The 14,760-nt window shown below is 36.8% G+C and overlaps 1 long non-coding RNA gene and 1 other non-coding gene across 2 annotated transcripts; both read left to right on the forward strand.

The window, feature by feature from the left end:
* The first annotated feature begins 3,517 nt into the window (after nucleotides 1-3,517).
* On the forward strand, nucleotides 3,518-3,624 carry LOC141669331 (small nucleolar RNA R71). The gene has a single exon (XR_012553618.1). It is a non-coding gene; the product is annotated as a small nucleolar RNA R71 (small nucleolar RNA).
* An 8,751-nt stretch (nucleotides 3,625-12,375) lies between these two features.
* Nucleotides 12,376-13,449, forward strand: LOC141668893 (uncharacterized). The gene is made up of 2 exons (XR_012553260.1): nucleotides 12,376-12,570; nucleotides 13,074-13,449. It is a non-coding gene; the product is annotated as an uncharacterized LOC141668893 (long non-coding RNA).
* The last annotated feature ends 1,311 nt before the right edge of the window (nucleotides 13,450-14,760 follow it).

The raw sequence follows: 14,760 nt of genomic DNA on the forward strand, positions 1-14,760 counted from the left end.
TTGAGCTGCGGTCAGATTAGGAGGCATTATATTGCTGACAAGATAATTCACAATATCTGCGAACCATGGCTCTTCCTCCTGAACTGCGAATAACTGCTCATCCGGAAAAGATTCATTGATCAATTTCTTATCATGTGAAGTAGACTCGGGATTCTCCAATCTAGATAGATGGCCAGCTACTTGATTCTCAGTACCTTTTCGATCCTTGATCTCTAACTCAAATTCCTGTAGCAAGAGCACCCAACGAATGAGTCTCTGCTTCGAATCCTTCTTGGAAACCAAATAGCGAATGGCCGCATGATCAGTGAATACTGTCACTTTTGTCCCAAGCAGATAAGATCGAATTTTTTCGAAACCGAAGACTATAGCCAAGAGCTCCTTCTCAGTAGTGGTGTAGTTCATTTGGGCCCCATTTAAGGTCTTGCTAGCATAGTAGACCACATGAAAGAGATTATTCTTGCGCTGCCCAAGAACTGCGTCCACTGCATAATCACTCGCATCGCACATCATCTCAAAAGGCTCCGTCCAATCAGGCACTGTAATAACTGGTGCAGTGATCAAACTCTTCTTAAGAGTCTCGAATGCCGTCAAACATTCATCATCAAATTTGAAAGGCATATCCTTCTCAAGCAAGTTGCACAGCGGCTTAGATATCTTCGAAAAGTCCTTGATGAAACACCGATAAAAACCCGCATGACCAAGAAAACTACGGATTACTTTCACAGAAATAGGTGGTGGAAGATTTTCAATGACTCCCACCTTGGCTTTGTCCACCTCAAGACCCTTGCTAGAGACTTTATGCCCAAGAATAATGCCTTCACGCACCATAAAATGACATTTTTCCCAATTGAGCACCAAATTAGTTTCCACACACCTTTTTAGCACTGCATGAAGATTATTCAAACATTCATCATACGAGTGTCCAAAGATGGAGAAGTCGTCCATGAACACCTCGACATTATTTCCAATCATGTCAGAGAATATAGCCATCATACATCTCTGAAAAGTGGCCGGTGCGCCACATAACCCAAACGAAACTCTGTGAAAAGCAAACATGCCAAATGGACAAGTGAAGGTAGTCTTTTCTTGATCCTCTGGTGCAATACAAATCTGATTATACCCTGAGTAGCCATCCAGAAGACAATAATACTCATGACCAGCCAACCTGTCAAGCATCTAATCAATAAACGGAAGAGGAAAGTGATCCTTCCTCGTGGTCTTGTTCAACTTTCTGTAATACATGCATACTCTCCATCCTGTGACTGTTCGAGTGGGGATGAGCTCGTTCTTCTCATTTGCTACCACAGTGATACCTCCTTTCTTAGGTACACATTGTACGGGGCTCACCCAAGAACTGTCAGAAATAGGAAAAATGATTCCTGCATCCAGCCACTTCAGAATTTCTTTCTTCACCACCGCTTTCATGATAGGATTAAGTCTGCGCTGTTGCTCAACAGTCGGCTTACTACCCTCCTCTAGCAGAATCTTATGCATGCAATATGAAGGGCTGATCCCTTTGATGTCTGCTATGGTCCATCCAATAGCCGATTTGAATTCTCTCAAGATCCTTAAGAGCTTGTCCTCCTCACTACCTGAAAGGTCAGATGCAATAATGACAGGTAAAGTAGATGCATCATCTAAAAAAGCATACCTCAAGTGTTCAGGCAATGGCTTAAGCTCCAAGGTGGGTGCTTCCTCAATTGATGGTTTGAGCTTTCCTTCAGCATTTTTGAGGTTAGAAGTACCAAGAGATTTAAACGGCAAGTCTAGCTTTCGCTTCCAGGGAGAAGCATTAAGATATTGTAATTGCTCATTGCCATCCTCATCATCACTGTCAAAATCCCCCACTAAGGCCTTCTCTAATGCATCAGACATTAGCATATGATCGAGTTCTGAAGTAACCGCAGAATCAATCACATCCACTTTTAAGCACTCTTCATCTTCTGTAGGGAATTTCATTGCTTTGAATACATTGAATGTCACATCCTGATCCTGCACCCGCATAGTAAGTTCACCTTTCTACACATCTATCAAAGTACGGCCGGTAGCCAAGAAAGGTCTTCCCAAGATTATGGGAATCTTCTTATCTTCCTCGACATCTAGAATAACAAAGTCGGCAGGAAAGAAGAGCTTATCCACCTTGACTAGCACATCCTCTACTATGCCTCTTGGGTAAGTAATAGAACAATCAGCCAATTGTAGAGATATGTAGGTGGGCTTTGGATCAGGCAAATCCAACTTTTTAAAGATCGACAACGGCATCAGATTGATGCTTGCTCCCAAATCGCAAAGGCACTTGTCAAAAGACAACTTGCCAATGGTGCAAGGAATGGTGAAGCTACCTGGATCTTTAAGCTTTGGAGGTAACTTTTGCTGCAGCACAACACTGCATTCTTCCGTTAGAGCAACGGTCTGAAGGTTATCCAGGTTCACCTTCCTTGAAAGAATACTCTTCATAAACCTCGCATAACTAGGCATTTGCTCCAAAGCCTCAGCGAAAGGTATATTGATGTGAAGTTTCTTGAACACCTCCAGAAACTTACTGAACTACTTATCCAGCTTTTGTTGTTGTAATCTCTTAGAGAAAGGTGGTGGAGGATAGAGATGTTTCTCCCCTGTATTACCCTCAGGTAGAGTGTGTTCAACAGTAGTCTTCCTGGGTTCCACCGCTTTCTCCTTTTGCTTAGCTTCTTCATCTCCAACTTCAGCTTCTCCTTCTTTTGCTTTTTCAGCATCAGCAACCTTTCCAGACCTTAAGGTAATAGCCTTGACTTGCTCTTTAGCTTCCTTCCTGCCTGGAACTTCAGTGTCACTAGGAAGTGTGCCGGGTTGACGATTTAGCACTGCATTGGCTATTTGACCAATTTGATTTTCCAAGGTCTTGATCGACACCGCTTGACTCTTGCACAATAACTTAAGTTCCTTAAAATCAGCACTAGTGGGTGCAGCTGCACCTCCCTGTTGAGGATATGATTTCCCTTGAGCATATTGCTGCGGTTGCTGGAATCCAGGTGGATTGAACTGCTTACTCACACCTTGCTGATATGGTTGCTGAATAGCATTCTGATTATTACCCCAGCTGAAATTTGGATGATTTCTGTTGTTAGGATGATAAGTAGCTGGCACATGCTGCTGTTATCGCTGATAATTATTCACATACTGAACAGATTCGATAACAAGAGAACACTGATCCGTAGCATGAGAACCTGCACAAAGCTCACAGACCATAGCTATCTGATTGACTCCATAGGTGGCTAAAGAATCGACCTTCATAGACAGCGCTTGGAGCTGCGCTGCAATAGCGGTGGCTGCATCGACTTCCAGAATACCTGCTACCTTCCCAGGTATCATCCTTTGAGTTGGGTTTTGATGCTCATTTGCAACCATAGTCTCAATAAGATTATAAGCCTCAGTATAGCTTTTGGCCCACAAGGCTCCTCCAGCTGCTGCATCGAGCATGGGCCGTGATTGGGCCCCCAAACCATTATAGAAACCAGTGATCACCATCCAATCGGGCATTCCATGATGTGGACACTTTCTCAACATTTCCTTGTAGCGCTCCCAAGCTTCACACATAGATTTTGTAGGTTGTTGCGCAAACTGAGTAAGAGCACTCCTCATAGCAGCAGTCTTTGCCATTGGATAAAACTTCACCAAAAACTTTTGCGAAAGATCTTGTCAAGTAGTGATGGACCCAGCTGGTTCAGAATGTAACCAGTCCTTACCTTTATCCCTTAGAGAGAATGGGAAAAGCCTCAGCTTGATAGCCTCATCAATCACACCATTGTATTTGAAAGTAGTGCAAATCTTGACAAAATTCCTTATGTGCATGTTGGGGTCTTCAGTCGCAGCACCTCCAAAAGAAATAGATCTGCACCATCTGAATAGTGCCCGGCTTGATTTCAAAGGTGTTAGCTTGGATAGTCGGATGAAGAATGCTTGACTGAATGTCATCAATTTTAGGCCGAGAAAAGTCCATAAGAGCTGGATCTGCCGGAACAATACGATCACCCATGATTACTGGCTCTTTCTGCTCACTTCTTGAATCCGAATCTTCAAAATCTATCTTCTCCGGAATATCAAGAACTTTGTCTGTCTCCTCAGCTGTATCTAAAGTCCTCTTGTGAGTACGAGAACAAGTTTACATAAACGCTCGCTAAAGTACCTGAAACACAACCAGAAACAATAAGTAACACGTCTTAATCACTGAGTCCTAATGACCAATGATGGTAAGTACATAAACTAAACAAATACGCCGAGTCCCCGGCAGCGACGCCAAAAACTTGTTAGGGAGAAATCACGCGCTAATAATACACGCAAGTATACGCGTTCGTAAATAATATAGAATACTTTCTAGTTCGTTCCCACAGAGACTCTGACTAATTATTGTTCAATTAAACTCACCCACCAATGTATGATTACTTCTCAATGTTAAGACAATAACACTTAGAATTGATTAACTAATTATTAACTACAATTAACTACTACAATTGAGCACTTAATTAACACTTAGAATTAACAATATTAAAACACTCATGAGATCACAACTTCATTACTACTTCCTTCAATAGTCATTGTTATTACCCTTAGCATGCAATAGTGATGATATTAATCGAATAACACGAAACTGATAAAAGCCAACTTTCATTGTACTAATACCATTCTACCAAACATCCACAATTAAGATAGAAGTTGAATAGGTATCAATTATGTTGAGTCCCTATATGTCTACATAAATTGACAACATAACGATTTAAGAACAAGTTATTCATTTTGATTACACAGGGCGAATAAAACAGTTAGAGTTATCCACTAATCATGCAACATCATACAAGAACCTATGCTAGCATGGCAAGTTCTAAATCTCAAGATCCACCGTCGCTTCACAAGAGATTAACACCCTACCTTATATGTTCGCGACACACATTAGACGAATAAGCACAACCAATACTAGATATCATACAATCATCACACACTAAGGTATTAAACAACTAACTAAAGAATTCCATAGTAAATCCATTACGACCCCATGATCACGATTAGCCCATGATAGCACCTATCGTCATCATGGGTTCATATAAAAACATGATAAATAAACACTAGAGAATAATAACTAAACTAATTATATTAAACCAGAGTACATCACAAGCGTAAATAGGTTCAAAGTAAGAAAACTAGCATCTAACATTACAACGAAATAAAGAATCACAAGAAAATATGCTTCCTCTTCGTTGCGGTGTGCTAAAACGGTCTTCTTCCTTATCTCCTTCGCTCTTCGATTAATACAACGATCCAACCTTTGTGAAATGTCTCTGAAATCTACTTATATAGGAGTCCCATAAAACTCAAATTACTCAGAAGTTGGAAGCCAAACAGAAATAGGAGTCTAAAATAATTATTCTAAAATTACGACCCTGCGCGGCCGCTCAGCTATGCGCTCAGCTTCCTGCGCGGCCGTTCAGTATAACTGAGCGGGCGCTCAGACCCTTTCTGGAAAATTGATCTGTTTTGCTCCGTTTCTTCGCTGCAATCTGCTCCTCTCTTCCCACTTACAATGCTAAACACATGCCAAGGCTTACTATTGATGAATTCTCCCCCGCAATGCAACTAATACCCTGAAATGCACAAACACTAGAAAAACACATCAAATACATAAAATACTTGATTTCAAGACACCAATTTAAGCTATAATAAGACGCTCTAAGTGGTATAAAATGCCACTTATCATCTGTTGTGGCCCTATTGTTACAACTGCATCTTTTTGAGAAAATGCAGAGGTGGCCATTTGAGTGGTCAACTCAGCCTTCCTTTGCTTCTTTGGCTTTTTGACCAAGGTTGACTCAACTTGTGTTTGCTCCTCACTACTCTCAGTAACAACTACCATAGGTGTTTTCTTTCTCTTCTTTTACTAACTCCATCCTTTTGAGAGGATGAAGTAGTTGGCTTCCGAGCATCAAATGGTTGTGAAGGAAAGGTCTCAGCTGTGGAAGGCCCCTGTGTGCTATCCTGTTTGTGTACTTCTACAGTTGTAGGAGCCATAGTTGTACTAGTTATTGCACTTGATCTCATATCAGGCATAAGGTAAGGGTAAGTTCTAAATCTCTTCAACATGAAGTCAGTGACATTTAGAGCTACCTTTACCTGATTCTTTGTAGTTAGTGAACTAAATGAGATTTTGGACACCTGTTTACAATTTCCTATTTAATTTCTATCTATTCCTTTAAGCATATGAATGTCAGCTACTTTATGATTTAAAGTGGACATTATAAATCTAGGGAAGAAAATTTCTTTACCTCTATTTACCAAAAGCATGGTCAGCCTTGTGCTTAGCTCTTCTAGGATCAACATGCCAACATTAAGGTGCCTGTTGTATGTGATGCCCTCCAAACCCGGGTCAGAAGTTTGGGGTTTACTACACACCCCCCAATATATAAACCTGTTTATGAAAATAAAATATGCAATGACCCTACTTACCATAACCATGGATCGCAACAGGTTAAAGTATGCACACAAGCCACAACCTTAATTACATTACAAATGTACCAAATCCCAACTAGTTGAACTTACATATGAGAATAAAACATTCTTACAAACTTTTAAACTCAAAACTAAACAAAAGTCTTTAGCTAGCTTATTCAGTCTCAACCTAAAATCCTAGCTCGCATACTTGTTTGGGGATCCTCGCTACCAACAGTTTCCTTCTTAATTGGAAAAGAACATAAATAGATTCGTAAGAGTGAGCTAACTAGCGCAGCAAGTCACAATGACAATACTGATATTAAATAATGATAAAATGAAATGATTTAAGGAATCAAGTTTCTTGTTAAGTAATGATTAGAATTGAATATTCATTTTTATTTTAAAACCAAGGTTAGACTGCTGATCAGTCATGCACTAACCCCGAGCAAGGCACACAATACTGGATCCAAGGCACACATTGGCCTAATACGACCATGAATCTTGTCCACATTTAGAAAATAATCCAATTCTATAACAATAACATGATAAACAATGTAAATGAATAAACAGAATTATAAACAACATTCATCTAAAAGCATAAGGTGATTCATAACACCATAAAGGTATAATAAGATGTGTATACAGATTGGATTCCAGTCTATAAAAGAATCAGATAATAGAAGAACAAGGGTTTAATGGTAACAAGGATTAGTCTTCTGATGTACAAGGTATGAAGGTTTGTAGGTTAAGCAATTTCAGTTCAGTGATCTGCATATGGTTTATATATATTTGTGGAGTAGTTTCATATATAGGTGATTTGTATCTGGGGATTCAACAATCACTAGTTTACAAGGAATAAGGTTTACTACTCAAAGATCAACAATTAGAATCAAGGTTTAGGGTCAAGTACTTAAGAGCACTTGCAAAATAAAAAGAACTATTTCTAATACATATCAAGATGGTTCAAGAATTACTTGTCTTATCTCTACTGGCTTCACTTCACTCGTTCTCGTCTATCGTTTCTATTCACCAACTACCTGCTCTCCTTTACTACGCCTTGCTTCCTCTGTTTAGACATTACAAGTATCCATCAATACTTATTCTCATTTTATTCTATTCGTTACAAGCTTCTATCTACCCTTCGTTTCACCCAAATCTAACGTACGGATTGAAAGTTACGACGAAAACCGTCAAACAATATACACATAAACATATTATACATCAATCAGATCACATATAGCACATAACACATAAGATATTCGATAAAAATAACTTTTTAAAGAAGATTCGAAGTTAAAATGATTTTTCGGGTATTTGATACGAAATTTTGAACATTTTTCGGAATTAAAACGGTCAACGAATCATTTTATAAACAATTAACAGGGTTCGAATACCCGAACCTGACTTTAAAATCATTTAATAATGATTATCGAGCCTTGAACATAATTTAGAAAAATATTTTAAAGTTCGAAACTATTTTTTGAAATTTTTAAATAAAATGAATAATTAAATCTAATTAAATAATCAATTACAATCAATAAAACTAATTAAATCAATTAATAATTATATTAATACCAATTAAATAATTAATTATTAACTAAAATTCATTTATTAAATAATTCAAATTTATTTTTGAATTAAAATTAATTTTCAGAATTAAAAATAATGAATTTTAGAATTTTTAAATATTAAAAACAATTTATCTGAAAATCAAATAAACAAAAATATAATTTGTGAAATTTTTTAAAACAGAATTACTGTTTTTTAAATTTTTGAAACAAAAGTATAATATTTGTAAAAAAGAAAACCATCGGGGGTCAAATTGCAATTTGCCCCTTTCGGTCATCTTCTCCGGCCTGTCGCCGGCCGGACTTCATGGCTGCAGTGAATTAAGCTCTGGAATCTGATAGTACTCCTCGAGACCTTTGTTTTGAATACTAGAGCATAAAAATATGACTTCAATAATGCCCTCAAATCTCTGTTTGATTATGAAGAACGCGACGAATTCTAGGGTTTTTCTCTAAAAATTATATATTTTTATTGTTTGATAATGATTATCTGTACAAAATAAAATATGGTAAGGGTTATTTATATTTATGGAATATTGGTACCCTGTTGGATCATATCGGATATAAAAATAGAATACTTAATTGCTTAGTATTAATAAAACTGATCCAATTCAGTACCGGTTTTGGGATAATTATCAAAACCAGGCTTTTTGTAAATACATTCTTGGTCCTAGTGCTTTGGTTACATGAATTACGAGAAGATAATATAATAGTTTAATCAAAACATCCCATTTATCAAAAATACGGGTTTTATCGATTTGCCCAAATGAATATTATATCAAAAAAATTCCGCCGGGACTCGCACGGGTAAAACCGTACTCCGGATCGAAAAAGTCAAAACATGGAAATGCTCGGAATAATCATATTAGGTTAGAAATGAGTTTTCCCGAGACTTCCGGGTTGTAACAACGTAAAATAGTTGAAGTTGGATGATTCCCGATTATACAAAGTAGTTTATAATTTCTCGGAAAAATAAATCCATAAATCCTTTATAAAATCTTAAAACAACATATAAATTAATAGAAAAATATCAAAATTATCTATACTTTATTTTGGACATATAAAAATTAAAATACTCAAATTTTACCACATCCAAACATCCAAACACATATACCAATTAACAGATAATTCACCAAAATCACATAATATTGACAAAAAAAAATTATACGTTATATCCCGGATATTACATCCTCCCCCCTTAAAAGGATTCCGTCCTCAGAATCTCCTAAGAAAACAAATGAGGGTACTTCTCACGCATATCACTTTCTAACTCCCAGGTTAATTCGTCATCCCTTGGGTTTTTCCAGAGTACTCATACTAAATTTACAACTTTATTTTTTAACACTTTCTCTCTCTTTTCTAGAATCTCTATTGGATTCTCTACATATGAAAAATCGGCCTGAAGTTCAATCGGCTCGTACTCGATTACATGCCTAGAATCTGGATTATAATTCTTAAGCATTGACACGTGAAATATATTATGAATATGCTCTCTGTGGGGGGGGGGTTCGAATTAGTAAGCTACCTTGCCGACATGCTTTAAAATTTCAAAAGGTCCAATATATCTAGGACTTAGCTTCCCTTTCTTTCAAAATATAGACAATCCTTTCCATGGTGACACTTTCAACAATACTGAATCTTCGTCTTCGAATTCCATATCCTTTCTTGATTGATCTGCATATATCCTTTGACGATCTTGTGCTGCAATTAACCTTTTCTAAATAATTTCGAAAACTTCTTTTATTTATTGCACCAACTCGGGTCCAAGTATCTCGCGTTCTCCTACTTCATCCCAATATACTGGTGATCGACATTTGCGTCCATAAAGAGCTTCATAGGGAGGTATTCCGATGCTGGTGTGATAACTGTTGTTATAAGCGAATTCTACTAAGGGCAAATGCTCGTCCCAAATTCCTTTAAAATTAATAGAACAAACACGTAACATGTCTTCAATTGTCTGGATCATTCTTTCACTTTGGCCGTCAGTCTGTGGATGATAAGTTGTACTCATATTCAATATGGTTCCCAAACATTCCTGAAAACTTCTCCAAAATCTTGAATTGAATCGTGGATCTCAGTCAGATACAATAGACACATGGACTCCAGGACGTACTACTATCTCCTTTAAATACATATGTACCAACTTGTCCCGTGAAAATCTTTTATTAATGGGTAGAAAATGAGCTGATTTAGTTAGTCTGTCCACTATAACCCAAATGGCGTCGTGAGTTGCTTTCGTCCTTGGTAAACGGACTATGAAATCCATAGCATGTGCTCCCACTTCCATTCTGGAATCTCTAATGGTTGCAATAAATCACTTGGTCTCTGATGCTCCGCCTTAACTCTTTGACACGTATAACATTTGCTAACACATTCTGCAATTTCTCTTTTCATGTCTAGCCACCAATATTCTCTTTTAAATCCATGTACATCTTGGTACTCCTTGGATGGATTGAATACTTTAAATTATGGGATTTATGTAGAATTTCATTCTTTAACTCTGTCACTAATGGAATCCAAATTTTGAAAGAAAATCTCATAATACCTTGATCATCTTAATGAGTGCATAACTCTTCTCCTATAAAATTATTGATATCTTGATCCATTTTTCCTCTTGACACTTCTTTATATTCTCTAACAATTATGGCTGGAAAGTCATACTATACATCTTTGCTTTATTACACTACGTGAAAAACTGGAATAAACATCACACTTTTTACATCAGTTACAAAAAAACCGATGTAAAAACAATTTTGGACATCAGTTGCTCTCAAACCAATGTGAAACAACATTATTCACATCAGTTTCATGGCCGACCGTTGTATATAACTGCTTTTTAAAAAATTAAAAAAACACGGAACAAATTGTTTCGCCTTTACAACTAAAAAAACACGGGGGAAATTTTCAGTTAAACAAAATTCATTTCCCCCCTTCTCTCTCACTGCTCTCCCCCCAACCTCTCTCTCTCTCTCTCTCTCGGTACACTCTCCCTCCCTGACTTCTCTCTCTCTCTCTCTCTCCATCTCCGTCTCCGTCTCTCACCTCTCAACTATCACTCTCCCCTCTCTTTCACCTCTACCCGTTACAAGCCCTAAAACAAAGTTAAACCCTCTAATTACAGATCGAGCAAGAAGGTTGACATGCATCCCTGAGAAGTGTTCATACAACCCGAATCAAGCAAGTTTTACACAAATCGAGCTCTGTTTCACCGAAATCGAACCCTAATTTGTAAGTGTATTTTCAATTAAATTTGATTTTTTGGGACTTTTGATTGGTGTGTGTGTGTCTTATAGTCAGATTATTACTGAATTTGTGTATCTTTGTGATTTGATGTGTATGCGTTGTTTTTACTTGTGTGAAATGGGGCTTTGTTGATATATTTGTACTAAATGCCTTGCTCCCCTTGCGAAGTTAATTAGGTGTTTCAGCTGATGCGAGTTTTTTATGCAAGTTGTTAATGATCCATTTATCTCAACTGATTACATGGTAGTTATTATAATTCCTATTAATTATTGTGTTTGTTTATGCTTAATTGGTTTTGATTGAGTTAGTTTATGTAGATTGGTGTTGTTAGCTTGTGTTATGTTTATTACATGTTAGTTAGAGTATGTATTCTTTTTAATTTATTATTAGTGATTGTTATGTTTGATAATAAGCATGTCATAGATTTATTTAGATTATTTTCTGTTGGTTACTTGTTTTGTTGACATGAAGGTGTGAGATCTTAAATTTGATTAGTTCGTATTTTGTTTTATTTTTCGAGAATCTTATTTAGTTCTTCTAGATGCTACTAGTCTGTAATGGTTTCATTAGTTGATATTATGTTGTTGGTTGGTTTGCTTGGTTTAGTTGGTATGAACTAATCGGTATTTGTTGTTTGATTTAGATATACTTTCAAATATGATGTCAGACTACTGATTGATTTGCTTGGTTTAGTTGAGCCGAAAAGTGTGAACTAATTGTTAGTTGTTGTTTGTTCTAGGCATATATGTTCAAGTATGACAGTGTTCACGGTGCGTGGAAGCATCAAGAACTAAAAGTGAAGGATGAGAAGACCCTTCTTTTTGGTGAGAAGCCTATTGCTGTTTTCGGCTGCAGGTGTGGTCAGCATAACTGTCGTTGCACTGTGTTGATTGAATGATTTGATATAATTGGTCGCTTGCAAATTGACTTACTAATTTTAAGTAGATTAAATTGCAGAAACCTAGAGGAGATCCCTTGGGCTGGCACTGGTGCAGAGTATATTATGGAGTCCACTGGTGTGTTTACCGACAAGGACAAGGCTGTTGCACATTTGAAGGTGTGTAAAATTTTGAATGTTGCAGCTTACATCTGTGTTGTCTTTAATGCATGTTACGAGATCAAGAACCTTGCATGCATCTGCTGTAGCTTATGTACTATTATGCTTTTTAGGAATTTTATATATTGTTTCTTATAAATGTTGTTTCGTACTTGTCAGGGAGGAGTCTGAGGGAAACCTCAAGGGAATCTTGGGTTACACCAAAGATGATGTGGTTTCCACAGACTTTGTTCGTGACAGCAGGTGTGTTTCGTATCATTTTATTTTTCCCAATTTTATTGTCTTCGCTGTGACTCGGCATATAAAAAAGTAGTGCTTCTACATATCAGCAAGCCTGTTCAATTGTAGTTGATTACTTGCAAGTTAATATTTTTAATACTAATAAATGATCAAATAAGAGTCTATGATGATGCTGTTGCATATTCTGGTTTTCAATTTAGTAGTGCTGAGAAAGATATCATATTTCCTTGCAACTAACAATTTAGAAATTTTAAGTCAAGCATCTTTGATGCCAAAGCTGGAATTGCTCTAAATGATAACTTTGTGAAGCTTGTTCCGTGGTACGACAATGAATGGGGATACAGGTAAACAGTCGTAGAATTTATGATGGTTCAGACAGAGCTTAACATCTTTGTAAGCCACAATACTAGATTATGGAGCCACAAATGGTGTTTTACATTGTTTAAATGTACTAGTTTTTCACTGCGAATTTTGGCTTAGCCTAATTATTTCTGTGTCCACTGCAGCACCCGAGTGGTGGACTTGATCGTTCACAGTGGGCAGCTAAGACTTGAAAGTGCCATACAAGGGAGGAACTTGATGAAGTGCGATTCGAGACTCTTCAATATATCCAAGAGTTTGTTTAGTTTTCATGTTACCAAGGAACAATATTTAGTTTGATCAGTACACTGTCATCTAGTTGGTCGTTCGTTCATTTGGATGGTCTTGTAATCTGCTTAAGTAGTCTGCTACCACGCTAGTACCACGCTTTGCTGGAAATGACTTGCGTAATTAGACTAGTTATGGCAGATCATGAATTGTGGATATTCGGTCTGACTTGTTTAAATGATTGTTATAACTTTTGTTGGATGATTTGCAAGTTATTATATAACTTTTGTTGCATTTCCGTGCTTGTTTAGTGCTTAATATATAGCTAAAAAGCTTTTAGTATTTCAGTTTTGGTTTGTGATTAGTCAATTTCAGTTTTGATAGTTCTGGTTTGCGATTGGTTTGGTTTGTGCTTGGTAATTTTTGGCTAGTTGAATATGTGAATAATACACATCACTGAAAATGTAAAAACCGATGTCTATGCTAATAAAAAACAACAGGCATATTGTGTTCTTTTGTACCCAAAACTGATGTATATACAACTCAGTAACATCAGGCAAAGCAATTCCAAACTGATGTTAAATCAAATAAACAACGGTTTTGAACCGATGTCTTTGATTTTAACATAAATTATATACTTTAGACAACGGTTCAAAACCGATGTCTTTGACCTTAAGAAAAATTATATACTTTTTACATCGGTTACTAATTGATGTGTAAAATTTGTATTAACATCGGTTGAATGAACAACCGTTGTAAAGTATAGACATCGGCTAAAAACTGATGTCTATGTTAATCTTTAACATTAGTTTTTAAACGGGGGTGATGTTAATAGTCTTAATAAACATCATTTTTTAGAAAAAAACTGATGTGGAAAGCTATGTTTTACATCGGCTAAAAACCGATGTCAAAGGGGGGGACCTTTCTCTACACCGACGAAGACATCGGTCATGATTTTTTTTTACATCGGCTAATAACCGATGTCTATTCCAGTTTTTCACGTAGTGTTAGGCTTGCAAATTCTGACCTCCAATTGCAACTTCTGAAATTCTTTATATAACTCCTCGGTTACTGTCATCACATTCAATCTCTCCTTTCTGCTTAATGCGTCTTCCACTACATTTGCTTTTCCTGGGTGATAGTTAATCGGCAATCATAGTCTTTAATCAACTTCAACCACCTTTTTTGTCTCATATTAAGTTCCTTTTACATGAATATGTACTTCAAACTCTTATGGTCCGTATAAATCTCACATTTTTCTCCATATAAATAATATCTCTAAATCTTCAGAGCGAATACTATTGATGGTAGTTCTAAGTCATGAGTAGGATACTTCTGCTCATGAGGTTTCAGTTGTCTAGACGCATATTCAATAACTTTATCATGCTGCATCAAAACACAACCTAATCCCTTATGGTAAGCATCACTATAAATTACAAAATTTCCTTGATCATCTGGAAGTAATAAAACAGGTGTCGTGATTAGTCTCTTCTTCAATTCTTGAAAAATTTCTTCACACTTTTTGTTCCGTGTAAACTTCTCATTTTCCTGGTAAGTGTGAGGACGAAAACACGCGCTAAATTACATGCAAGTATATGCGTTCGC

Source organism: Apium graveolens, chromosome 6, assembly GCF_009905375.1.
Source record: "Apium graveolens cultivar Ventura chromosome 6, ASM990537v1, whole genome shotgun sequence".
NCBI classification, from domain to species: Eukaryota; Viridiplantae; Streptophyta; class Magnoliopsida; order Apiales; family Apiaceae; genus Apium; species Apium graveolens.